This window comes from Lutra lutra, chromosome 9 (genome assembly GCF_902655055.1).
Source record: "Lutra lutra chromosome 9, mLutLut1.2, whole genome shotgun sequence".
Taxonomy (NCBI): Eukaryota; Metazoa; Chordata; class Mammalia; order Carnivora; family Mustelidae; genus Lutra; species Lutra lutra.
The window spans coordinates 133,710,461-133,735,998 of NC_062286.1; the positions used below are offsets into that span (position 1 = coordinate 133,710,461).

General features: G+C 49.1%; 1 long non-coding RNA gene across 4 annotated transcripts in view; it reads left to right on the top strand.

Annotated features, from left to right (window-relative positions):
• Positions 1–20,496: 20,496 nt before the first annotated feature.
• The window catches only part of LOC125108647 (uncharacterized), a 67,976-nt gene continuing 62,934 nt past the window's right edge, over positions 20,497–25,538 (top strand). For all 4 annotated transcript variants that reach the window (XR_007129980.1, XR_007129981.1, XR_007129979.1 and 1 more), the window contains exon 1: positions 20,497–20,511. This is a non-coding gene — a long non-coding RNA (uncharacterized LOC125108647). The remainder of the gene's footprint in view (positions 20,512–25,538) is intronic.

A 25,538-nucleotide genomic window follows, 5' to 3' on the forward strand; every position in this document is an offset into this window, starting at 1 on the left:
GGTCTCTTGTGCATTCACGGCCCTCAGGTCTTGGCAGATCATGCCCCTCCGTGAGCGTCATCATGGTGCTCTATGAACACGGCTAGCTGGTCTTTCCGATCCGCCTCGCGAATTTGCTTTCGGGAGTCATTAGGTTTGGAAGTTAAAAAATCTGGAGCTGGTCTGAGCTATCCTAGTGTCCGAGGGCTGCTTGGTTAGCCTGAGTCAATGTGTCTCAAAGGCTGTGACGCTGGTGGTGTGTTGGAGGTCTCTCTAGGACCACCGTCTGGGCTGAAGATTTACTAGGAGACTCACAGGACTGGGCACGTGGTCATCCTCAGGGCTGTGACTCATGACAGTGAAAGGCCACAAGGCAAAATCAGCAGAGGGAAAGGCCCGTGGTGTGAAGTTTGGAGGAAACCAGGCGCAAACGTCCAAGGGTCTGCTCCTGGGGAGTCACCCAAAATGTCATTAATGCCTTCGGCAAGAATTGTGACAATACCTAGGCAGCCTTGCCGACCTGGGAAGCTCATTAGACGCTCAGCACCCAGGGTTTGCCCTCGGGCTGGTGATGCAGGCAGCCTCTGTCCAGCACGTACCTGAATTTCAGGCTCCCACAGAGAAAGCAGGTGTCCAGCACAGACTATTTGGTTTGTACAAACACTTAAGCGATAGTGAATCACCATTCTCAAGTGACGGTGGGGGAGAGGAGCAACAGAAACCTAAGCCCTCGGGTACCAGCTGAGGGTCAGCTTTGCAAGTAGGCCTTTCAAAAGGGACCAGCGGGCCTGCTGCGTCGGCTCTCTGCACAGGCGGTGGAGGCCACGGTCATCTCTTGCTCTTTCCTTGACAATCGGGTGTTTGAACTCCTTTCCATGCCTGGCGAATGTCTCGTCCTCTGAGATAAAAATCCACCTCTCATGAGAGAGAAGCTAGAAATCTCAAATACTCCTTTTCTTAGCCACCTTTGCAGCTAGGGGACAGATCTATGACGTCAGTCCTGCCCATCAAAGGGGCCCGTCCAGATTTTGAACTGGAAGCTGGTGACACGGAGAAGCAGGGGCACCCTTGTTCTCCTATCCCAGGGGTGGCGATGGTGGCGGCTCTGCTGTTAGGGGCTGGGCCTGGTCCTGGTCACAGTGGTGGTATGTTCTAGGGCGTAGCCCCCCAAATCTCCCCTCCCCCGCCGTCCTAGCCCCGGGTCAGTTCTGCGGGATGCTCTGGGCACCGCTCCTGGTGGCGTGGCCCAGCCCGAGTCTCCGGTCCTCCCAGACTGACCCCTGAGCAGACCCCTCTGGGCTCCCCGCTGACTCCTCAATAGAGTCTTGAGTTGATAGGGTTGGGATTTTTTTCTCGGTACAGAACACAGTTTTCAGATCATGCTAAACAAGATCAAGTCACAGAGAGAAATATTCCCTTTCCCATTCTCTTTCAGCCTTTCTGCGTGTTTAGGAGAACGTCTGCTTGTTTCTATGTCATTAATCCCTTTAACCTCATTCTAATGCTTGTGAATCTCCTTCTTGTTTTATCTTTTTCAGCTTTAGTGAGCTATAATTGACATATAATATTACAAGATTTTTGAAGTGTACATCATGGCAATTTGATATCTGTATACCCCACGAAAGGGTCGCCCTTCCTATTCCCTCCATGCAATTCTCCCCTTTAAATAAAGACAGCTGGCTGGAGGCCGATATCAGGATCTAGCTAGAATTTAATAATGGGAATATTGCCAAGTGTTTATTTCATGGTTACCTCCCATTTGTCCCAAGTATTATATGGTAACGATATACTGTTTCCTTTTAAAATAAAAGCATGTAAGTAAAAATCATAATCCAATTCATGTAAAACTAAACGATGGGGCAGTACTATATTATAAATATAGGTTCTTGAATGAAAGACTTTGGGGAACACTGCAACCGGAACTCAAAATTGGCCTTTTGGGGTCCACAAAGGTCAGTGGAGGTACGCTCAGCAGGAACAGCTAAACTCCTTGGAGACCGAGGGCTGTGGGTGGGGCCATCCCTTGGCCAGCCACTGTGCAGGGGAGCCGTGAGCCCCCCAACTGGCAGGGAAGATGCAGCAGGTGGCCACTCCTCCCCCAGCATGGCATCTGTGGCATGGGGACAGGGTGACCCTCCTAGGCTGACCAAGTCTCCGAGGTGGCCCAGTTCGACGCTCAGCCATGACTGGAAGAGATGGCGGTGTCACTCTGTACCCCCTCATTACAGAGGTGGAATGGTGCAGGGGTGAGGTTCTGTAGTTCAGAACCGGCCTTTGGACCTTGGTCAAGCTGTTTTCAGCAGCCCCTGCTTTACTTTGGTTGGAGTGATGGGCCCAGGGGGTTAGACTGGCCTGGTCTGATTCCACCACGCCTTCCAGCCCTCCAAGCTGAGGCCACACAGGCCTTCCCTGTCCCTCCAACTCAGCACACATGCTCCTAATGCAGGGCCCCAGGACCCGCTCTTCTTTGTCCTGCCTGGAAGGTTCTTCCCACCCACATCCCCCTGCTGCTCTGTTGAATGGGTTCCACTGTCACCTTGTTAGGGATGGCTTCCCTGCCCGCCACCAGCCAGGGTCACCAGTCACTTGCCAACACACATCTGGGTTGCTTTCTTCAGAGCACTTCTTGTGGCCTGAAATTAGGTTTTGCTTAGTACCAGCCACTCCACTAGAATGTGAGTTCTCTGAGAGAAGGGCCTGGGCCTTTGGGGGGGCCCAGTGGAAAATGAAACCTGGCGCCCTTGTGACTAAGAACAGATTAATTAAGAATTTCAAGATGGCCACAACAGAGCATAGGGCCCTTGTAAATCTTGGCTCCTGTACTGGTGTGCAGTCAGCAGCCCTGGAAACCAGCCCTGGCCATCAACTTGGTCTTGTTCACCACTGACCCCTAGGTGTGGTACAAAGCCGGGCACATCGTTGGCCCTCAATAAAGGTTTGTTGACTGACTGACTGAGATCTGTCACTCCAGAGTCAATGGCTATATTGACTACTTCATCCGAAAAACAGTACCATTTATTATTGACATCAACATCTCTGTTAAGTTATAAAGGCAGGGTTGGACCAGAAAGGCTCTGGAGGCCGGGCAAGGCTAAGAGGTTTATTGTAAGAGCAGTAAGAGGCCGTGAGACTTTGCAGCAGGGCTGGGACAAGTGGAAATCACACTGTAAAATATTGCCCATGCGGCCATAGGTTTCACAGTGTGAACTTGGGGGACGAGAACAGAAGCAGAAACTGGAGCAAGGAGCCCTCGGTGGCAGTCCCGATGACCTTGGTGGTGGCGGAGAGATGGAGGGGGGGGTGCTGGCTTACACCCCCATTGAGTAGACCCTGGGTCGTGTCATACCTACTGCAGATACACTGGGCAGGGGAGGGGGAGGTCTGCAGGCCACTGTTTAGCTGGAAGGTACTGAATGGTGTAGGTTCTAACCATGCAGGGTCCAGAGTCTGTCCTGGCTTTGCCGTGTCTGCACACATTCCCTTTCCTGTCCTAGCCCTTCCCCGAGCCCCATGGGACAGAGGAGATGGTTTATGCTGAGGGCACCCCCTCCATAAAAATTAAGTGTATTTATACACATCAGGCAGGCCTAGAAGGCCCGTGGTGGAGTCATTATGGGAAGAAATGTAGCCCTTGGAAGAAACCTCTTAGAAGCAATGATGTAGCCAGGAACTCCGTCTGCAGGAAAGGTGCCCCTCACTGGAACCCAGAAAGTTCCAATTTCAGCTGAATTCCTTCCAGCTTGCGGTGGCACCAAGGCACGAGGTGAGACAGAATCGGACAGAGGACGTTGTGGGGTAACACAGCAGCGTTTTCAGGTGAGCGGGGATAATAAAAATAATCCATAGAACACCCTTCCAGGGCAAAGAGAGCAACTTCTTTGGAGATCGCCAAACCCGAAGTGAGGGAAAAAAAAAAAATAACAAGAAGTCCCCCTTGAGTGTTTTATATGCCCAGCCCCCTTCCAAGGCACTGACATATCTTCACTCATTTATTTATTTATTTATTTAGGTAATTTTATGTTTTTTTTTCAGTGTTCCAAGATTCATTGTTTAGGCACCACACCCAGTGCTCCATGCAATCCGTGCCCTCCTTAATATCCACCACCAGGCTCACCCAACTGCCCACTCCAAACCCCTCCAAAACCCTCAGTGTGTTTCTCAGAGTCCACAGTCTTTCCTGGTTTGTCTCCCCCTCCAATTTCCCCCATCTCACTTCTCCTTTCCATCTCCCAATGTCCTCCGTGTTATTCCTTATGCTCCATAAGTAAGTGAAACCATATGATAATGGACTCTCTCTGCTTGACTTATTTCACTCAGCATCATCTCTTCCAGTCCCGTCCATGTTGCTACAAAAGTTGGGTATTCATCCTTTCTGATGGAGGCATAATACTCCATAGTGTATATGGACCACATCTTCCTTATCCATTCGTCCGTTGAAAGGCATCTTGGTTCTTTCCACAGTTTGGCGACCGTGGCCATTGCTGCTATAAACATTGGGGTACAGATGGCCCTTCTTTTCACTACATCTGTATCTTTGGGGTAAATACCCAGGAGTGCCATGGCAGGGTCATAGGGAAGTTCTATTTTTAATTTCTTGAGGAATCTCCACACTGTTCTCCAAAGAGGCTGCACCAACTTGCATTCCCACCAACAGTGTAAGAGGGTTCCCCTTTCTCCACGTCCTCTCCAACACTTGTTTACTGTCTTGTTGAATCAGGGCTCAACTGATACTAAACGATTAAGATTACTCCCTGTGTATTCTCAGATCACAGTGCTTTGAAACTGGAACTCATCCACAAGAAAAAGTTTGGAAGGAATTCAAACACTTGAAAGCTAAAGACCACCCTGCTTAAGACTGTTTGGATCAACCAGGAAATCAAAGAAGAACTTAAACAATTCATGGAAACCAATGAGAATGAAGACATACTGGTCCAAACCTATGGGATACGGCAAAGGTGGTCCTAAAGGGGAAATACATAGCCATTCAAGCCTCACTCAAAAAAATTGAAAAATCCCAAATACACCAACTCTCTTTACACCTTAAAGAACTGGAAAATCAACAATAAATTAAGCCAACCCCACGTACAAGAAGGGAAATAATCAAGATTAGAGCAGAGATCAATGAGACAGAAACTAGAGAAACAGGGGCGCCTGGGTGGCTCAGTGGATTAAAGCCTCTGCCTTCGGCTCAGGTCATGGTCCCAGGGTCCTGGGATCGAGCCCCACATCGGGTTCTCTGCTCCGCACGGAGCCTGCTTCCTCCTCTCTCTCTCTGCCTGCCTCTCTGCCTACTTGTGATCTCTGTCAAATAAATAAAATCTTAAAAAAAAAAAAAAGAAACTAGAGAAACAGTAGAATGCATGAATGAGACTAGAAGCTTTTTTTTTTTTTTTTTTTAAAGATTTTATCCATTTATTTGACAGAGAGAGAGAGATCACAAGTAGGCAGACAGGCAGGCAGGGAGAGAGGGGGAAGCAGGCTCCCTGCAGAGCAGAAAGCCCGACGTGGAGCTGGATCCCAGGACCCTGAGATCATGACCTGAGCTGAAGGCCGAGGCTTTAACCCACTGAACCACCCAAGTGTCCCTAGAAGCTGGTTTTTTGAAAGAATCAATAAGATCGATAAACCATCGGCCAAACTAATCCAAAAGAAAAGAGAGAGGACCCAAATTAATAAAATTATGAATGAATGGGGAGCGATCACAACTAACACCAAGGAAATAGAAACAATCATCAGAAATTATTATAAACAGTTATATGCTGATAAGTTAACCAACCTAGAAGAAATGGATGCATTCCTGGAAACCTATAAAATTCCAAGACTGAATCAGGAAGAAATTGACAACCTGAGTAGACCAATACCTAAAATGAGACTGAAGCAGTGATCAAAAACCTCCCAAAAAACAAGAGCCCAGGACCTGACGGATTCCCTGGGGAATTCTACCAAACATTCAAAGAAGAAATAATACCTATTCTCCTGAAGCTGTTTCAAAAATAGAAATAGAAGGGAAACTTCCAGACTCTCTCTATGAAGCCAGCATTACCCTGATCCCCAAACCAGGCAAAGATCCCACCAAAAAGGAGAATTTCAGACCAATATCCCTGATGGATATGGATGCCAAGATTCTCAACAGATCCTAGCTAATAGGATCCAACAGTACATTAAAAAGATTATCCACCATGACCAGGTGGGATTTATCCCTGGGATGCAAGGGTGTTTCAACATTCGCAAATCAATCAATGTTGCAGCACAAATCAGTAAGAGAAGAGAGAAGAACCACATGGTCCTCTCAATGAATGCAGAAAAAGCATTTAACAAAATCTAGCATCTGTTCCTGATTAAAACGATTCAAAACAGTGGGATAGAGGGAACATTCCTCAATTTCATAAAATCTATCTATAGAAAACCCAAGCGAATATCATCTTCAATGGGGAAAAGCTGACAGCGTTCCCTCTGAGATCAGGAACACGACAAGGATGTCCACTCTCGCCACTGCTGTTCAACATAGTACTAGAAGTCCTAGCAACAGCAATCAGACAACAAAGAGAAATAAAAGGTATTCAAATTGGCAAAGAAGAAATCAGACTCTCTCTCTTTGCAGATGACTTGATACTTTATGTGGAAAACCCAAAAGACTCCACCCCCAAACTACTAGACCTCATATAGCAATTCAGTAATGTGGCAGGAACAAAATCAATGTATAGAAATCAGTTGCTTTCTTATATGCTAACAATGAAAATACAGAAAGGGAAATTAGAGAATTGATTCCATTTACTATAGTATAGCACCGAGAACCGGAAGATACCTGGGAATAAATCTTCACTCATTTAATTCTGACCACAACCCTGTGAGGTGGATACTAATGTCTCAAGTACAGGAAGGCTAATCATTTGCCCAAGGTCATGGGCCAGAGGCCGCAGAGCCAGGGTTCAAACTTGGGCATGGCTGCAGGCCCATGCTTTTACCCTCATGCAGAGGCATCCCGGCCTGGTGTCCTGGAGGCCTTTGCAGACTCCCCAGAGCATGCTAAGAACTGGTACTCAGAATCAGCATAGTAGCAGGACTCGATGGGAATGGTCACATTTGATTCTCACACCTACCCCTTGTGCTCATTTTACAGATGAGGCAACAGAGGCCCTGAATGCTTATGTATGTTATCCAAGGTCCTACAGCTACTAGGCAATCAAATAAGGCTGGACTTCAGGGCTGACCAAAGCTTTCTCTGTTTTTGTTTTTGTTTTTAAATTCCTGGCTGTGGGCCTTTATTTCTGTACTCTTCAAAGCCAGACAGACTATCCTTGTTCTTTTGATAGGCATTGAGATTCAGAGAGGTTAAGCACTCTGCCTACAGTCACACAGCTGGTCAGCGGGGAAATGGGGACTCCGATACAGGTTGGTCCAAGTCTAATGCTCACACTCTTTCTGTTCTTCCAAGCCATTTAGGCTGACCATAATTTAATTTATGGGGGGGTGTCTTCCTTTTTAAGGTAGATTTTCCCTGGAGGGTTGTTGTGTGGTGATGGCCTCTGGCCAGACCGAGAGCTTGGACTGGGGAGTCAGAGAGATGCGGGTTCCATCGAGATCTGCCTCTCATGGACAGTGTGACCTCAGTGGGCCTTTGTCCTCTCGAAGCCTCAGGATGACCATAAGAGCCCCACCTCCAGGCTGGCTGTCAGGATGTGTGAAGTTAAGCAGCTAGAAAAGCTTGGGCTCCCAGCAGCAGGGATCTGTGTCTGTGTGCTCCCATTATCCAAATCAGTACCTGCTTGACATCTGGAAGAGGGAAAAGGAAGGAGAGGGCACGGGGGAGGGGAGGACCCACGAGTACGGTGGCTATTAATGTTCTCTCATCCGTCTTCAGAATATTGTTCTGAGGAACGAAGAGGGCAGAAGAATTTCTCCCCGGGTTGTCGGTGGGGAACGGAGCACCTGGTCCGGCAGGGGCCAGCCAGAGCTAGCCCCAGGCAACTCGGATAAATTACTCTGCCTCTTGGTTCTTAACCATGATTTTTTTTTTTCACCGCAAAATGTCAAAACTTCAGTCTGACAAAGTGCAGGACGATTACGAGGAGGAGTGGCTCAGGCTGGGTCGCTGCTCCACTGTGTTCTCCCGGGCTGGGCTCCCAGGCCTGTCTGTCCACGCTCAGAGCGTCCACCACCAGCCTGTCCGGGCAACTCCCCGGGGAGGAACCCGCAACCCTCCTCCACAGATCGCATCTTCTCCTCCAGAGTCCTGGGCTCGGAGGACACACAGCCCTCCCACGCCCAGGAGTCGATTTCGACAGACTCCGTGTTTCATCTCTGAAAGGCAAGCTTGAGACGTCCCCCTGCACGTCTGCCCCACAGGGACCTAGGACCTCACAAGGGCCTTGTCACCTGGGACGGGCTGCCTGATTGATTGATTTCTAGCTAATCCATCTTTATTAAGTCTAGCCTTGATTTCTAGAAGCTTAAAATCTAGTGAGGTGGGGCAAGCCTCAGTGGGTAGGAGCCAGTTGGTTTTAATACTGGTAGTGAAGATACTGACAACAGAGAGTTTCTTCTCAAGCCCTTGAGCGCCTTCCTCCACCCAGACACCCCCCCCCCCACTGCTCCCCACCTCCATATTACCCAGCTAGTGCCCCCTGCCCCGGGACCTCCATATTATCCAGCCATGAAAGGTTAACACCTCGCCTAGTGGGAGACCCTGCTCCAACCCTGATGTCATTGTCTGTTCTGACTGGTCAGTCCTCTGGTGACTCCTGACTGTTAAATATTTTGCATATTACTTTGGAAGCGATGCACACACTCGTAGAACAATCCACAGCAGAAAATACTGCAGGGCTCCTAAGGGTCAAAGCAACCTGTCAGGACCCCCCATCCAGCGACCTGCGTGTTTCTTTGGGAGATGTCCACCCTCACCCTAGGGGGGCCAGGCCCCTTCCTGTCTCATCTGATTCTTTTTTTTTTTTTTTTAAAGATTTTATTTATTTGACAGAGATCACAAGTAGGCAGAGAGGCAGGCAGAGAGAGAGAGGAAGGGAAGCAGGCTCCCCGCTGAGAGCCCAGTGCGGGGCTCGATCCCAGGACCCTGAGATCATGACCCAAGCCGAAGGCAGAGGCTTTAACCCACTGAGCCACCCAGGCGCCCCCCCCTCATCTGATTCTTTCCTCGGCCTCCAATTTCCCTTTTTCCCTGGCCTCCCTCCCTTCCCTTTCAGCCTCCCACCCAATGCACCCGCCACTCCAAACCGCCCAACCAGGTCTGGTCACATCCGCTCCACATCGACACCACCACGTGGCTTCTTGCTGTGCTCGGGGTCAGCGGGGAGCTTGTTTTGGGGCTGCGTTTGCAGTTGGTGGGGCCATATTTGTCTGTTTTTGGTCTCCCCCGCTGGATCTCAAGCCCCACCAAGCCTCTCCAGTGTATCCAGCCAGAGTCGAGCAAGTTCCTGGAACAGCAGAAGCTCAGCTTCACGTGTGCTTAGAGCAGAAAGAGAAGGGAATGGACGAACGGGCACTTACTGCGAGGTCTGTGAGCATCTAGAAAGGACCAGGGCTGTTTCCCCAGGTGGGTTACCACCAGCAGGCAGAGAAGAGACTGGCCTTCAAGGCAGGGGGACAGCCAGGCCAGACCAAGGCGGGTAGATGGTTTCCCCTCTAATAAGGAGGAGATTGAGAGCCCGGAGCCCCAACACCCGGGTTCAAGTCCCAGCTCCACTATTCCTAACTGGCGGCCTTGAGAAACCTGTCACCTTTCTCTATCTTGGTTCTCTCGTCTTTCACATGGGGACAATGAAGGTATCTACCTTATGGAGCGGTGTCCAAGGACTATATGAGATAACAGGTGTGGGTAAAAAGTCAGCCAGCCTACTTGATTCTAGGGACAGAAAGAATGCTCGCCAAGTATTTTCTGTGCACTCTCTGAGCTGAACTTCTCCAGGCCTTCCAGCGAGACTGCAGGCTTTACCCCGGTGTCCCTGTGTGGCAGGCAAATTTGAAAATCCACCACTATGGGGCCCACTGTCCCCAGCACTCAGTTTACTGTGGGTGGCCCAGTGTAAGGATGGTTAGACTTACTGAGACATTAGCATCCCTTGGGGGTCTGGTGTAGAATATCCACACTTGGGTCCACCTTGGATGAATGAATCAGCATTTCTGGGAGTGGACCAAATGTTAGCATTTCTTGAAACTCCCCAGACAAAATCCTAATGGCAACCAGGATGCCAACTGCTGGTCTAAGTTTGGGTTTGAAGACCATGTGGTTGTCACAACGAGTCCCATGAAAGCAGATGGTGTAAGGGTGGGGTGTGGGGTTGGGGGCTGTGAATCACTTCTCACCCTGATGACTGACAGCAAAGCCAGCCGAGTAACTCGGCGCAGAGGGAGCTCAGAAACCTGTTATCTCCTGGCTCAGGCACACCCCAAAGTGTGGCTTCAAAGGGCTCAGCGCTATGGCTTCATGGGGTCTGGGAATCCCAGGCCTCCTTCACTTTTATGGGGCTCTCTGCTTCAGGCAGGTGGCCTGTATCTGTCCAGGAAGCCTCGCTCTCTTCTATGGTAGAGTGTAACAAAAGAGGACCTGAGACACACGGTGATTTTCTCTGGGCCTGCCTGGGGCTGACGTTGCTCGAAGAATGTGGGGGCCCGCATCTGACTTGTTCTAGAATCCCAGGATTGCTGCGTGGGTTTCCAGGCCTCTCCCACGGCACTTTACTAAGGGAGGTCTTATCCCTAAGAATAAAGAAACCAAGAAACACAAAGAAACAAACCAAGATGCTCCATTAATTAGACTTTCAGATACACAACGAATAATTTTTTTTTAGCATAATTAGGTCACATACAGTATTATTTGTTGTGTGTCTGAAAGTCTCATTTTACCTGGACGTCCTGTGGTTTATCTGACAAGCCTACCTGGGGCTTCACTTTCTGGGTCTACTCCTTGCCTCTTGTAATTTTTTTCAATCTCTAAAACAAAACAATGCACGCAAGGCACATCTTAATGTTTCAACACATAGTAGCTGTTACGAGGAAACAATATGAAAAATGTATTTTCAATGCACAGTCTTTACTTTAGAAATCTAAGAGTAATACATGCTCTTTATGGAAAATTAGGAATTGCAGACAGATAGGAGAGAGAGAAAAAAAAAAACCCACAGTATTTTCACCGTTCAAAGGTCAGTGCTTTTAACATTGGCAGTTATTCTTCCAGGGTTTTTGTTTGTTTTCTGTTATTTATTTATTATTTATTTATTTATTTATTTAGGTCTTAAAACATGTATCTGCATATGCACAGAAAAATCGGTTTTATGATCTGGATCCTGCTTTTTTTTTTTTTTTTTCTTTTTCTTTTCCCCACTTAATATCATAAGCATTTCCCCAATTTGTTAGACACTCTTATTAATTAACTAATTAATTAATTTGACAGACAGAGGTCACACGTAGGCAGAGAGGCAGGCGGGGCTGGGGGGAAGCAGGCTCCCCGCTGAGCAAAGAGCTCGATGCGGGACTCGATCCCAGGACCCTGAGATCATGCCCCAAGCCGAAGGCAGAGGCTTAACCCACTGAGCCACCCAGGCGCCCTGTTAGACACTCTTTAACAATCTGATTGTCATATGGTTCTGGATAGATCCATATTTATCTCTCCAATCTCCTGAGGACCAAGTAACCTTTTTTTTTTTTTTTTTTTTTTAGATTTTATTTATTTATTTGACGGAGAGAGACACAGCGAGAGAGGGAACACAAGCAGGGGGAGTGGGAGAGGGAGAAGCAGGCTTCCTGCCTAGCATGGAGCCTGATACGGGGCTCGATCGCAGGACGCTGGGATCATGACTCGAGCCGAAGGCAGGCAGTTAATGACTGAGCCACCCAGGCGCCCCAACTTTTTGCCTCAGTTGTAAATATTGCTGCCGGAAGCTCTTTCTCTTTTACTGAAAATTGTGTTTGCGTTTGGTCAGACTTTCCGAGGCCTGTCCCCAAGGGCAGTCTCCCGGCCACAGTTCTGGATGGTCAGGCTCAGCTTTTGCCAGAATGTTTGCGTCTACTCCACAGACAAGTGGATTTCAGCCTTGACGGGAGGGCCCAGGGCGGCTCTGCGGCCCAACTGGTCGCTCTCTGCCCCTTGGAGAGCAGGGCCTGTTCGACGCTGAGGTGTACAAACAATAATCCTTTTGCCTCAAAAGGGACTCCTTTTCCTGGCGTTCAGTCTCAGTCCGCTCTGCTTCTAGCTGCATGTGTGAGAGCTTCGTTTATGGCCCTTGGGTTTCTGGTTTCATGGAACTGGGGGGAAAAATATCTCCCCATGTCCTAAAGTCTTCAGGCCGTTAATAGCCCGTCTCTGTTGGGGCATTTAGGACACAAACGTGAATTTCCCACCGCCCAGACTGCCTGCCAGCCTCGTTTTGTCTTACAATACGCATCGCCAAAGCCTTCTGACTTAGGGGCGACCGGCTAGTGTCTTTCCATTCTCAGAATCGCTTCCCGGAAGCCTGGGGGAGAGCAGTGATCATTCTTAAGATGACGGTCATATTAATCTATTTTTGGGCTCTCCTTGGTTGAAGGACATTCGTGACTTTTGATGGTCTCATGGCTCTTTGTCTTTGCGGAAGTGGGACAACCCAAGGGCTCAGCTGCCTCAGCAGCGGGAGAAAATGATCTCTGAATACAAACAACAGTACAAAGAGAAGAGTGCTCACAGGCAGAAATAAGGCACGCTGAAGCAAGCCGGCCCTGTTTTATGGGTTTTTGTTGTTTTGACATTTCCCGTTCAGAGAACATCGCTTGGTTTTATAAAACCGTTTCGGTCCAGAGGGCACACCACATAAAAGTGTCCGAATGAGTCCTCACGGATGGATGGAGGCCGGTACAAATGGTCTTTACCTGCTTTGCCCTCCATTCTTGCCCCAGAACCTTCTGGAATGTAATTTTCAGAGCAGATTGGAGATGGAGAATTAAGTTAAGTGAGGGGCTCACGTGATCCCCCGGCCTGTCTTCTGCATGCACTGATTTCTTTGCTAAATTGGTTGAGTTTAAAAATGTACTAATTAGACCCAAGTTTGGACAGCCATTTTTCTCCCTGGACAATTGATGTACTTTGCGTGTGTTATTTAGCCGCTGGATGGGCGGGAGCCAGGCAGGTCTTTGGTGCTTCTGCAGAGGTGCTGAATGCCTGGGTTGAGGTGTCTGAGCCCAGGAGGGCAGCCACGATGACACACGGCTCGTCTAGTCCCAAGTGAATGTACCAGCCGAGTGTGGGGCTTGCATCCCAGCGCCAGTACATGCCAGCTTCGAGACCTCAGTCTTTCTGGGCCTCACTGTTCTCATCTATAAAATGGGGATAGTAATAGTCCCTACCTGGGGCGCCTGGGGCGGGGGTGCAGTCTGTTGAGCGTCTGACTCTTGGTTTTGGCTCAGGTCGTGATCTCCCTGCTGTGGGATGGAGCCCCGTGTCCAGCCCTGCGCGCTGATTGGAGCCTGCTTGAGACACTCTCTCTCCCTTTCTGCCCCTTCCCCCATGTGTTCTCTCTCTCTGCCTCTAAAATAAATAAATCTTAAAATAATAGTCCCTACCTCATGGAATTATCCTGACTCATAAATGAATGACTGGGCACCAAGCCCTTCATACGCCGCCTGGTCTGCTGTTAGCCATTGTTTATTTTGCTCCAAGTGGCATTTGGATTCCGTAAGTGAGAATCGCCGGGAGCAGGGCTTCTCAAACGGTAGTGGGTGCATGAAACACGGTAGGTCTTGTTTAAACACAGTAGGTTCAAAGTGGGGCCAGAGACTCTACCACTGTGATAGGTTCACAAGGGAGCCGCGCTGCTCCTCGAGGTGCGAGGACCCTGAGACCATAGATGAAGATGGCAGATTTCCAGGCTGCGGCTCAGACCCACAGATTTAGGATGATTCTTGAGCCTTAAAATGTCATGGGATTTGCCTTGCTAAGTTTTTATTTTTATTCTTTTTAAGATTTTATTTATTTATTTGACACAGAGAGAGAGAGGTCACAAGTAGGCAGAGAGGCAGGCAGAGAGAGAGGAGGAAGCAGGCTCCCTGCTGAGCAGAGAGCCCGATGCGGGGCTCGATCCCAGGATCCTGGGACCATGACCTGAGCCGAAGGCAGAGGCTTTAACCCACTGAGCCACCCAGGTGCCTGCTAAGTTTTTAATTTGTCACCCTTCTTTCCCTTTCTTGCCTTTGGGGTGCGAATGTCCATCCTACTCCGGTTCCAGCGTTGTGATTCAGTGTTTGGAACTTGTCTGCCACCACAAGCTCTGTGTCTGTGCCTCAGGATGCATTGGACGTTCCTTGAGTCTCGCTCAGACCCGATTTAGACACTATTTAGAGGGGACGTTGGACTTCAGGTTTTAGAGTTGATGCTGGAACAGTTACGGCTCTTGGGGCTGGTGGGAGGGAACGCAGGCATCTTACATGTGAGAAGGACACGAATTCCGGGGGCCGAGGGCAGAATGAACAGAACCGTGTTCCCCCCAGATTCCTATGTCGAAGCCCTCAGAGCTGAGGCCTATGGGAGGTCATTAGGTTCAGCGGAGGTCACGAGGTGGGGCCTTCATGATGAGATTAGCGCCCTTGTAAGGAGAGATGCCGGGGCTCTTTCTCCAGCGTGTGAGCAGCGAGGGGGGGGGGGGCGCTCTCTGTGAGAGGAGGAGCACCCAGCCCTGCCGACAGCAGATCTCGGGCTTCCGGCTTCCAGAACTGTGACAGGTCAGTGTCCATGATTAAACCATCGAGCCTGGGGCACTTTGTGTGGCAGCCCGAGCTGACGGGGACCCTAGAGGTGGGGCTTAGGATCCAAGGGTTTAACAAGCCTCTAGGTGATTTGAAGGCCCCCAAGTTTGGCTAGACTGAGTTAACTTTACTGTAAGGGAGACAGGGTTGTTCAAAATGGGTGTGTGGGAGAGAATGTGCCATTCTTTATTTAGGCCTTTGGGTCCTCCCTCTCCTCCTTTGTTTTCCTTCTTCTCTTTCTCCCTTTCCCCCAGGGCCAGGCAGCAGAGCTCAGTGGTAAGAATGCTCCGGGCTTGCCTCCCGGCCCCCCTTCCTTCTCAGCTGGATGGCCCCTCTGTAGAAGCACCTCTCCCACACAGAGTGTGACATGGGGACACGGGGACAGACTCAGGAAGCCGGTAGGCATTGCCCAAGTCCTGAGCATTCTGGGCCCGTTGCTGCTTGGGTGGTGGGGAAGAGTTCCCTTGTCACAGATGGTGTGGCCCATGTCTGTCTGTCTAGTAGTGGTAGTAGGTGAGGGTGTCCCTGTTTGCCGCCTTCTGCATGACGGTCACCTTGCAATGGCGTCCTTGCTTGCTCCTCTTGGGATTTCCTCAGCGTGGGACTGGGCACCTGGGGCTCCCCGATGGTTGCAGAATGGATGGATGGAAGACAAGATGCGGCCGCCAGCTAGGGACTGCTGAGCTGCTGCAAGCTAAAAGAAACTGGAAGCTTCATACATACGTTATTTCTGTTCAAGCCAACAAGTATCAGTGATCACGTACCTGGTGTCAGAGCCCATATCGGAGGCCACAGAAGGGCCTGGGCACGGCAGGGAGATCAAATAGCTAGAATCTCTTGGTAAGCTTCCCCCTCGTTGGCTTGCATTTGGGGGGTGATTACACCGGAGCGCACCCAGTCATCCCAGCAGTAGCTGGACCCTACAAACCTAATGGCCTCTCCATAATCATTTCCAAAATGGTGTAAACCGATGTGTCCTCATCAAATCTCCAGAACAACCTGGCGAGGCAGGTATCATTACTCCATTTTACTGACGAGCAAACTGAGCTCCGAGAAGGTCAGTCACATCTTTGGTCCCTGGCAGCATGGGACTTGAACCTGGTCCAGAGCCCAGCCTATGCCCCAGACCAGAGGTGGGGGCATGGGAAGTAGAGGATGAGGGGTGAGGCAGGGAGGGGTGAGAGCAGCTGTTTCCATGGAAGGCGGAGAGATGCTGGGCAGATGGACACGGCCAGACCTAGTGCCCTGACCCGTGGCTCTCACAGCATCACTCCATGGGGCTGGTCTGTCACTGTCACTCCCTTCACGGTGCAGAGCACAGAAGCGAGAAGTATTTCTGGAGTTTGTAAAATGGCTCAGGTTCAGCAGCCTTGTGAGCAAATAGATGGCACAGCTGAATCTTCCCCACCTCTTGGCTTTGAGACAACTGTCAGGGAGGGAAGCGAAAAACCATACCAGTGTTTTTATACACAGCCCGCCAGCCCCCCAGACTCCCCAGGCCCGGGGACAGCTGAGCACCAGCAGCCTTCCCTGGGGGCGCAGGAGAGTTTCTTGGCTGTTCTGGGCCAGTGCAGGGAGGAGGTGAGGAGCTGGGGCAGGAGCCGGCTTGGCACCGAGTACTTGTTTGATGGCCACAGAGTTGAGCCTTGGCGGAGGCAGAGTGGACAAAGCTGAGGGCTGAATGCCACCCTGGGGCGTCTGGGCTAGAGGAATCTTCATCCGGTGTCCATGGACCTCTGAGACCGTTTAGGGCCCTGGCAGCGGGGCAGCGTGCCTGCTGGGACCAGTGGACCCCTCCAGCAGAGACCCCCTCGGCCAATGCTTCCAAATCCTATGCCCGCTGGAAGCCCACCTGGGGCCTTTTGTGCCCTCCGAGACACTGTCCTGACATTACGGATGCGGAGGACACACCGCCACTGTCTGATATTGGAAGAAATCCAATCTCACTGGTAATGAAACACAAGCACATTAAAACCAGATGCAGTTTTATTGTTTTTTCCCCCCTGGCTAATAAATCGGCCACGATTTTTAAAAAGGTAATACTCCATGTGGGCTGTGGGGAGGAAACAGGCCCTCTCCCAGCTGCCGGGAGGAGCAGCAGGCGTCCCCTGAGGCCTTAGGGCGGGGCATGACCTTCAACCCCAACAATTTTCCTTCTGGGCAGTAACCTTCGAGGCAGTGAGAAATGTACACAAAGAAGTAGTGCCCGGAAGTGTGCTGGCGGGTTTATATTTGGAGAAAATTTGATGCCCGACAAGAGGTAGCTAGTTAAATATACTTTGGTATCTACACGTGGCAAAATTCTAAGCAGTTATAAAATTGAACAGAAAGCACAACTTTCTGTTGCTATGGAAAGATGTTCCAGATATATTGTTGGGTAGAAAATAAGGTGACAAAGTAACAAGCGTAGTATGATCTCGGTTTTGTGAAAAACAAAACCATCTGCCTACAGACAGATTATATATATGTGTGTGGGTATATATATATATATATATGAAAAATGTATATATATGATGTATGTATATACATATATATGAATGTGTATATATTATATATGAAAGTATTAATAATCATTATCTGTATGTGATGGTACTATGGGTGAATTTGATGCTTCCTAAATTTACTTTAAGGAGAAAATGATTATTTGAATAACACGAGTGGAATTTCCTTGGAGGCAAAGAACCAGCCTCTAGGCCTGGGAAGGTGCAAGGATATATGGTGGCTGAGGGCAGGGGGCCAAGGTCACCTTGGGCGTGGGCGTGAAGGCTGCTCTGTGTTTTATCTGTGGGGCTCTGGGCAGTCAATACAGGCTCTCTGAACTTTGGAGTTCTGACCTGAAGAAGGGCATCTGACAATCTCAAGTTCATAATGGTGTTAGGAGCAGTTAAGTGGGATATCTGTTAAGTGTCTGGCACATAGTAAGCATTTCATTAATCTTAATTATATGTAAATATCCTATCAAGATAGAATAACATCATATTATCTATCAGTCTCCTATCAAAATACGCACACAGCCATATATCTGAAAAGAATAGACCTGTTTTCTAAAGCTCCTGAGAGTAGAACACATAGGCAAGGTCACAGGAGACCAATTAAAGCTCCAAATCAAGAATTTTCCAGTTCTCTAAAGGTAAGAGTGGGAGCCCCATCCCTGGAGATACGTGGGCAGGTTCTGGGTCAACGGGTGACTGCGATGCAGGAGATGGCATTCGAGGATCAGGTGACTGAGCTGACCGGGTCACCGGATCCCCTTCCGGTCCCCAGATTGAAGCCAGTGGCAGAGAGGATGGGCAGGTTGTCCCGAGTCAGGCGGCGGAGGGCTGGGTCCCAGCTCTGCCGCTTACCAACTGCGGGGGTAGGAGGAGGCATCTCTGAGCATCAGTGTCGTGTCAGAAAAAATGATCTCTGCTGTGTGGTTGTTGTCAGAATTTGAAATAACAAAACCGAGCTCCTGCTGTTATGATTATTTTTGTTCCGAAAACAGTGGCGCTAATATTCATTCATTCATCCATTCTTGCATTTGCTCGTCTCACAGATACTTATCCAGCTTTCCTGTGTCTCTTTCTGTAAGCGGCAGGTCCCCTTTAAGCCTTCCGGGCCCCATAGACCTACTGCTGAGGCCCCTAAACCCTAACCCCAACCTTCAGGCTGTATCTCCACATTCCATACACACACCAAAGGGCAGCCTTCAAGTTAACGTGAAGCCGGCTCCTCACCAGACAGGGGCAATGGGAAGCTTTGCTGGGATGTGCAGGCTTCCTTGAACACAGGATGGGAAATTAGGAAAAACCCTCAGGGCGACTTGAAGATGGGAGGGAGTTACCCAGGCTGGGCCAGAATGCTGGTCCAGGACAAGGGGCACTGAGCAGGCATCTCAGACTTCCTGGCTCTCTGCTCTCGTCCCCTCCTCCTCCCCAGAAGGGGCAGGAGTGAGAGCTGGGAGCCCACAGGACACTGTTCCTGGGGACTTCCTGCCTCCTTGTCAGTCTACTTGGGGCTCAGCTTCTCGGTTTCTCAAGGATGTCCCCAACTGCCCTGGCCTATTTTCCTGCACAAGAAAACACCCTCTTTCCTTGTCTGGACACTCACCCCCTGTATAATTACTTTGCAGGGGTGAGCTTGTCCTTTGCTGGCCCCAGGTTCCTTGGCAAGGTGGGTCACATGGCTGGGGTGTGCGGGGTAGAGGGAGCAGGGTGTGGGGAGAAAACCTGAGAACATTGATTTTAGGTTTTTTGCATGTGTTTTAATTTGCATAATTTAATTTAAGAGGGGCATCCATATGCAATTTGTAAATAATTAGACATATTAAAGGAAATACTTTTCTTAATAGGTGGATACAATGTCACTTACTGCTGGACTCTTGAACTCTTAAAACCATCTCCTGGCCCAGGTTTACAGAATACTAGGTGCTCTAGGTGGTGTCTAAAATCTCTTCTAGTTCAAAAAGTGGACATTCCTGAGAGCTGGGTCATTATTTCTTCCTATTCAGTGAGTCCCTGGGAACACACGGTTTTCGGACCTTGTTTATTTATTTTTTAAAAATTATTTATTTATTTGACAGAGATCACAAGTAGGTAGAGAGGCAGGCAGAGAGAGAGGAGGAAGCAAGCTCCCCACCTAGCAGAGAGCTCGACGTGGGGCTCAATCCCAGGACCCTGAGATCATGACCTGTGCTGAAGGCAGAGGCTTAACCCACTGAGCCACCCAGGCGCTCCTTTTGGATCTTGTTTAAAGCCCTCTCTGTCGAGGGGTGCCTGGGTGGCTCAGTGGGTTAAAGCCTCTGACTTTGGCTTGGGTCATGATCTCGGGGTCCTGGGATTGAGCCCCACGTCGGGCTCCCTGCTCGGCGGGGAGCCTGCTTCCTCCTCTCTCTCTCTGCCTGCCTCTCTGACTACTTGTGATCTCTGTCAAATAAACAAAATCTTAAAAAAAAAAAAAAGCCCTTTCTGTCCTGCCTCGTGCTAAAAGGTCTACTTCCGTTCTTGGGTTCATACAGACTGTGAGTCCCCAGTTTGGCTCTCGAGGGTGGCCCAGAAATGGCAACTTCCATGTAACACGTTCACTCTGCCCAGCTGTGGTATGTGTTCCAGTGCACTCCTGTCACTGAAAATCTGATTTTGTTTCTCAAAAATCTTCATTGGAAATATTGAGCTGAAGCAGAGAATTACATTTGCTCAAGTTCAAATGTGGTTTGCTGTCATTTGAACAAAATGGGTCTCTTTTCCTCAAGATACTTCACGACAGTGCTGGGCTTCGTGGATGTTGCAGTGAACAAAACAAATGAAATTGCTTGCGCCCATGGAGCTCTTATTCTGGTGCAGGGCGGGAATGCACGCTAAGCAAAGGAAGCAGGTAAAAGCCATCCTCAGGCCAGAGGGTGGTCAGTGCTGTGGAGAGAAACTGAGGGAGGGAGGGAGTGTTGCATGTCAGGAGGGGACATGCAATTAAAATAGGATGGCCAGAGACAGTCTTGCTGGAAAGGGGATCTTTGAGCAGAACTGAACGACTTGAGGTGACAAGCAACCTACGTCTGGAGGAAGAGTGTTCCAGGGAGAGGAAGCATGTGCAAAGATCCTGGGGTATTGCTGGTGTGTTTGGGAACCAGCAAGGAGTGGAGTGAGTGACAGGGGATAGAGTCAGAGTAGTGATGCGCAGGCAGATCATCTATGTCTCTAGAGCATAGGGAGGCATTGGGTTTTATTCTGAGCTAGGTGGGGGCCATGGCAGGAAGTGAGCGGGGAGGAACAGGACCAGTCTGGCTGCTGTCCTGAAGACAAGGGCAGAGTCAGGCAGCTCAGAGAGGAGGTTAGCGTATAGTTGGTGGTTCGAGTGAGAGAGGACAGGCACTGGGCTCAGGGCCGCTGCAGTGGAAGGGTGCAGAAGTAGACAGATTTGTGAAACATTCAGAAGAGACGCTGCTCTGGCTTTGGTGTTGATTGGCTGGGGGTGGGGGGGCATTGAGGTGAGTGAGAAGGCAGAGCCCCAGATGCCTGGGGGCCGTGCGGAAGGTGCCAGTTGTGACCACAGTCACCAGATTCCCTGGGACCCACGGAATGCTCTCTCTGAGGTGCAACCCGGGTGATCTTTCTTCAGTGAGGATCCAGCTGTCTGGCTTGGTTTCCCCCAGAAGCAGACCTTGTTGCAAGGCTATGGGTGCAAGGCCACCCCAGTTGACACCATGGGAAGTGGGGAAGGGACAGAGGACAAGACAAGGTCTATCGTGGGGCAGTTACTGTTCCTGTGTGGGCAACAAGAGCTCAGTCCTGCTGGGAGCCCTGGGAACAGCGCGGGAAGGGGAGCTGGGGTATGGACACGCACCCTCCCTGGCTGTCGCTGGCTGAGGGCTTCCACCTGTTGGGAAGGGGACTGCCCCCATGGCACTTGAACAGTCCTGCTCCCCAGCAGGATGGGCTGGCAAGGCCAAAGACAGCCGGTGGGTAGACTCACAGGTGTTTGCACTAAACAGCCTTGTCCAGCTAGAAGGGATGAGGAGGGGATGGGGTGGGGCTGCTGGCTGACAGCAGAGGCCACTGGACGTCCACCTCCAGATCCTTCAGCAGCTTCCTATGGCCTTCTGGGTGATGTCACCCCTTGGGTGTGGCCAACAACGTCCTTCAGCAGGTGTCCTTCACGCTGTGCTAAGGTCAGCCAACGTTTTCTGTGAAGCACCAGAGAACAGACATTTCAGACTTCGCCGGCCACGTAAGGTCTCCCTCTAATGTTGTCACCTGAAAGCAGCCAGAAGAAATATGTAAATGAACGAGGTGGCCGTGTTCCCAAACTTTATTTACGAAAACAAGCTGCGGCCACATTGGGCCCAGGGGCTGTAGCTTGCTGCCTTGTAGGGGACGGGTGGGAATCCACAGGGCAGTGGGAATGTAGATGTTATGAGGATGTTGCTAATGATAATGATCAATAATTACCCTCCAACAAAAGAGTGCTTATCCATGCTGCGGGGGCTGGGGAGAGCTGACCTGAACTCTAATTACACAATACACAGAGTTGAGATCTAGATGCATTTCCCAAGTATTATGTCTTTCTTCTGAAAATCTCAAAGTGTATTTCGACTAGAGGAAATTTAATTAAGACCACAAAAAGATCTATGATTATACAACTAACTGCCTGGTTTGGCTCACAGTTAATTTGAAGTCATTGGAGAATCAATTGAATGTTGTTCTCCAGTCTGGGGCCTGAGACCTTATTCTTGTCCCATAATCAAGTCCTGTGGTTTGGTGGCTTCGGAGACCATCTGGCAGTAGCTGGGTGGATATTTCATTTCTTTGCCATTAGGGGCTAACCTTCTCGATATGCTGGAAGCGGTTGAATTTTCTCACCAAGGGTGATTGTCCTTAATCAAAAGCCTCAGTAAAAACATGTGGCCTGCCTTACTTTTCTTTATCATTAGGGTCCCAGATATGAATGAACATTCTCAGTTTTCCCTTGTCCTTATCGCCTACTTCAAAATCATACCCCACTCTGGGGAAGAGGTTTGAATTTGGACAAATCTGCGTTGAAAAATCAGATTTAATTATTTGCTTATTATTTGGGTGACTTTGGAAAAGCAGGTTGCCCCTCTCAGAGTTTTAGGTCCCTTACCAGCAAACAGAGCAATGGGTGCATGGGTCCTCTCTTGCCCCACTTCCCACCCTGATGACAAAGGTAACCACAAGCATCTGCAGAGTGTTTCTATGTGCCTGGAGCTCTGTTGGAAACATTACAATCATCATCTTATTACAATCATCACAAAGGCACTATGAGGTTAGAACTGTCCTCATCTTTACCCTAAGGATGGGGAAACTGAGACCCAGAAAGGCGAGGGGCCTTGTTAAAGCCACACAGGGAGTCAGTGTCAAAGCCAGGACCTGAAGGCACAGTAATGAAGGAGAGATGCTTTCAGGGGGCATGAAGGGGCTGGAAACGGGGCAGTTCTTGGCTCTTGTAGGCAGTCAACACATCACTCACCAAGTAAAGTGGGGGGGAACCGTCCCTTCTCTTGAATTGTCTCTTTTCTGCATGGTGAGCTTTTGGCTTATCAACCAATTCCTTTCTCTCTCTCTCTTTTTTCTTCAATGGGGAGTCATGGTCAGACTAGGTCTGGGGATGCCTCATACTTAGGAGCTGCCCCCCTAACCTTGGAAGTCCCTATGAAATAGGGGTGAAGCCCAGAGAGAAGGAAAATAGGGAGTAGGCTGCGCTAGACTTTATGGGAACAGTAAAGGGGTCCTTGAGGTTTCCATAGTATATCAGTTAGGATATGTTTGGTTGCAAGTAACAATATAATAAACTTACAGTGTCCTAAGTAATACCTAAAGGAATCTGGGGGAGGGTTAGTCCACAGGTGGTTTGGTGGCTTAATTCTGTCATCAGGGACTGAAGCTCTTTCTACATTCCTGCTCTACCATCCTGAATCCATTGACTTTCCATCCTTAGGCTTATCCCTAGGTCACAAAATGGCTGCCATAGCTCCAAGCATCACATCTTCATACAATCTCATTAAAGCAGGAAGTTGGTGAAGGCCTCCTTCTTGTCACTACTTTTATCAGGGAATAAAAACCTGAGGAATAAAAACCTCCCCATATCTCTTCTTGCATTTCATTGCTCAGAACTGGGCTGCATACCATGTCCTAAACCAAGGAAAGGAGAGTAAAATAAGCATGCTGGGGACCATCTCCATTCACTCTTTGGGGCTGGCAAAAGTACCACCTACCCTGAACATGTTGGGCCCTACAAAAAATTGAGGGGTGGGGACTAGCTGTTGAATATGCAAAGAACAGCATCTGCTACAAAGAAAGCCGAAGTGACAAGTGGATAAGAAACAGGTCATGTGCCTACTTCTCTCCCAAGAGCCTAAGATACGGAGTCTCGGCTCACCTGGCTTAGAGACCCCATCTAGGGAAAAACGATGAAGTCCCAACTCATAGTGGAGTCCCCCAGGCTGTGTATGATTCCTGTTGTTTGTGCCTTGGTTTCTCACCTGTAAAATGGGGATGGATAGAGTACTGGCCTAAGGATTAAGTGAGTTAATCTGGTTAAAATGCCCAGAACTCTGCTTAGCATGTAACACGCACCATGTGAATTTCATCTGCTCTGTTGATCAAGGCCAAGTAGGTATCTTAGACGGCCAACTGTCTTGGGTGGTCTGGGACTGGGACGGTTCTGAAGATGTGGGATTTGCAGTTTGAAGACCAGAACCATCTGGTGCAAATGAGCTGATCCCTCGATAGACATGACCAGACATGAGTGAAGTACACAGGAAGGCAAACTGGAGAGTGTGTGCCACGCCTATTTCCCTGCCACCCGATTGTCACCCTCTTGCCCACCAGTGTGATCAGAGCTGATTTTTCAAGAGAAGCCACACAGCTGGATTTTTATGTTAATTCCCTGATTTTTTCTGTAGTTCAAACATTAAAAGAAAAACAAAAAAACAACCACATCACTTGTTCCAAACAAAATGCACCTTCCCATTGACCCTGGGCCCTGGGGCAACCCCCTTACCTCTTCGGCCCCTCTGCTGAGTTTCCATCTCTTCCAACAGGGTGTTTCTGGAAGAAACATGCATGTTTCCTGCCTTGGCTCCTTCATGCAGACTTGTTTCTGCAGGAAGCACAAGATGGAAATTAAAGAAGAAAAATGTTGCCTGGGTTTGGTGGCTATGTGTACAAAAAGATTGCCCTGATAAATATTGTTCCCAATCGCTCATTTATGAAAGCTGCATGATGTGAAATTAAACTCGGGCTGGGAGCTGGGTGGGTGATTCTGTCTCAGTGGCATGAGGCTAATAAAAGTCATTCATCTCAGGCAAGTGTAACCAGCAAGACCATCAGCTTTCCTTGTCACCTCACAGCTGCTACATGTGCAAACCTTCCTCTTTTTTTTTTTTTTTTCCCCCAGCAATTTGTCCTGATCTAATCGGTGGCCTTCACTTTAGGAACTCAGGAAGCTTTTGAAAAGGACAGAGTTCGCCCCCTTGTTGGTGAGTTTTAGGTCATCCTTTATCAAGGTTTAGGGCCCAGAGAAATTGGTTAGTGATGCTTAGGAAAAATGCCTCTGAATCTTTCTACAAAATTATTTCCACTCTCTTGAGTATCAGACACCCAACGGAAAGTTCTCACGTTCTCACCTCTCTGTTCTGATGTTCACACTGGTCTCTGTTCAGTCGTGGGGGGCAGGCAACAGGGAGGCTAGGGAAGAGGCTCAATTCCTCAAAGAGTGTTTATATTTGAGATGGGAATCACTGTGGAATGATGAACCAAATCCAAAGGAACACGTTTGTGATACAGGAGCTGCATTTCAGGCAGCTGACCATCTGGCCCCAACTTAGCCGGGTCCTTCCTGGTTCAAGAGTCTTTTACCTAAGAAGAAATTGAATTTATCATTTAAAACCATTTCACAGGGGGGCCTGGATGGCTCAGTGGGTTAAAGCCTCTGCCTTCAGCTCAGGTCATGATCCCAGGGTCCTGGAATTGAGCCCCTCGTCAGGCTCTCTGCTCAGCAGGGAGCCTGCTCCGCCCCCCCTCCCCTGCCCGCCCTCTCTCTGCCTGCTTGTGATCTCTGTCTGTCAAATATATAAATAAAATCTTTAAAAATAAATAAATAAAACCATTTCACAAAGAAAACTTCAGGTCCAGATGGCTTCACTGGCTAAGATATTTGAAACACCTAAAGAATACAAATATCAAAAATTCTTCGGGAGAATACAAGAAGTCCTTCCTTACTCATTTTATGAGGCTATAACTTTGATAAAATCTGATAATATTACAAGAAAGAAAAATTATAGGCTGATCTCCTTTTTGAACATGGGGCAAACATTTTAAACATATCAGCACATCAAA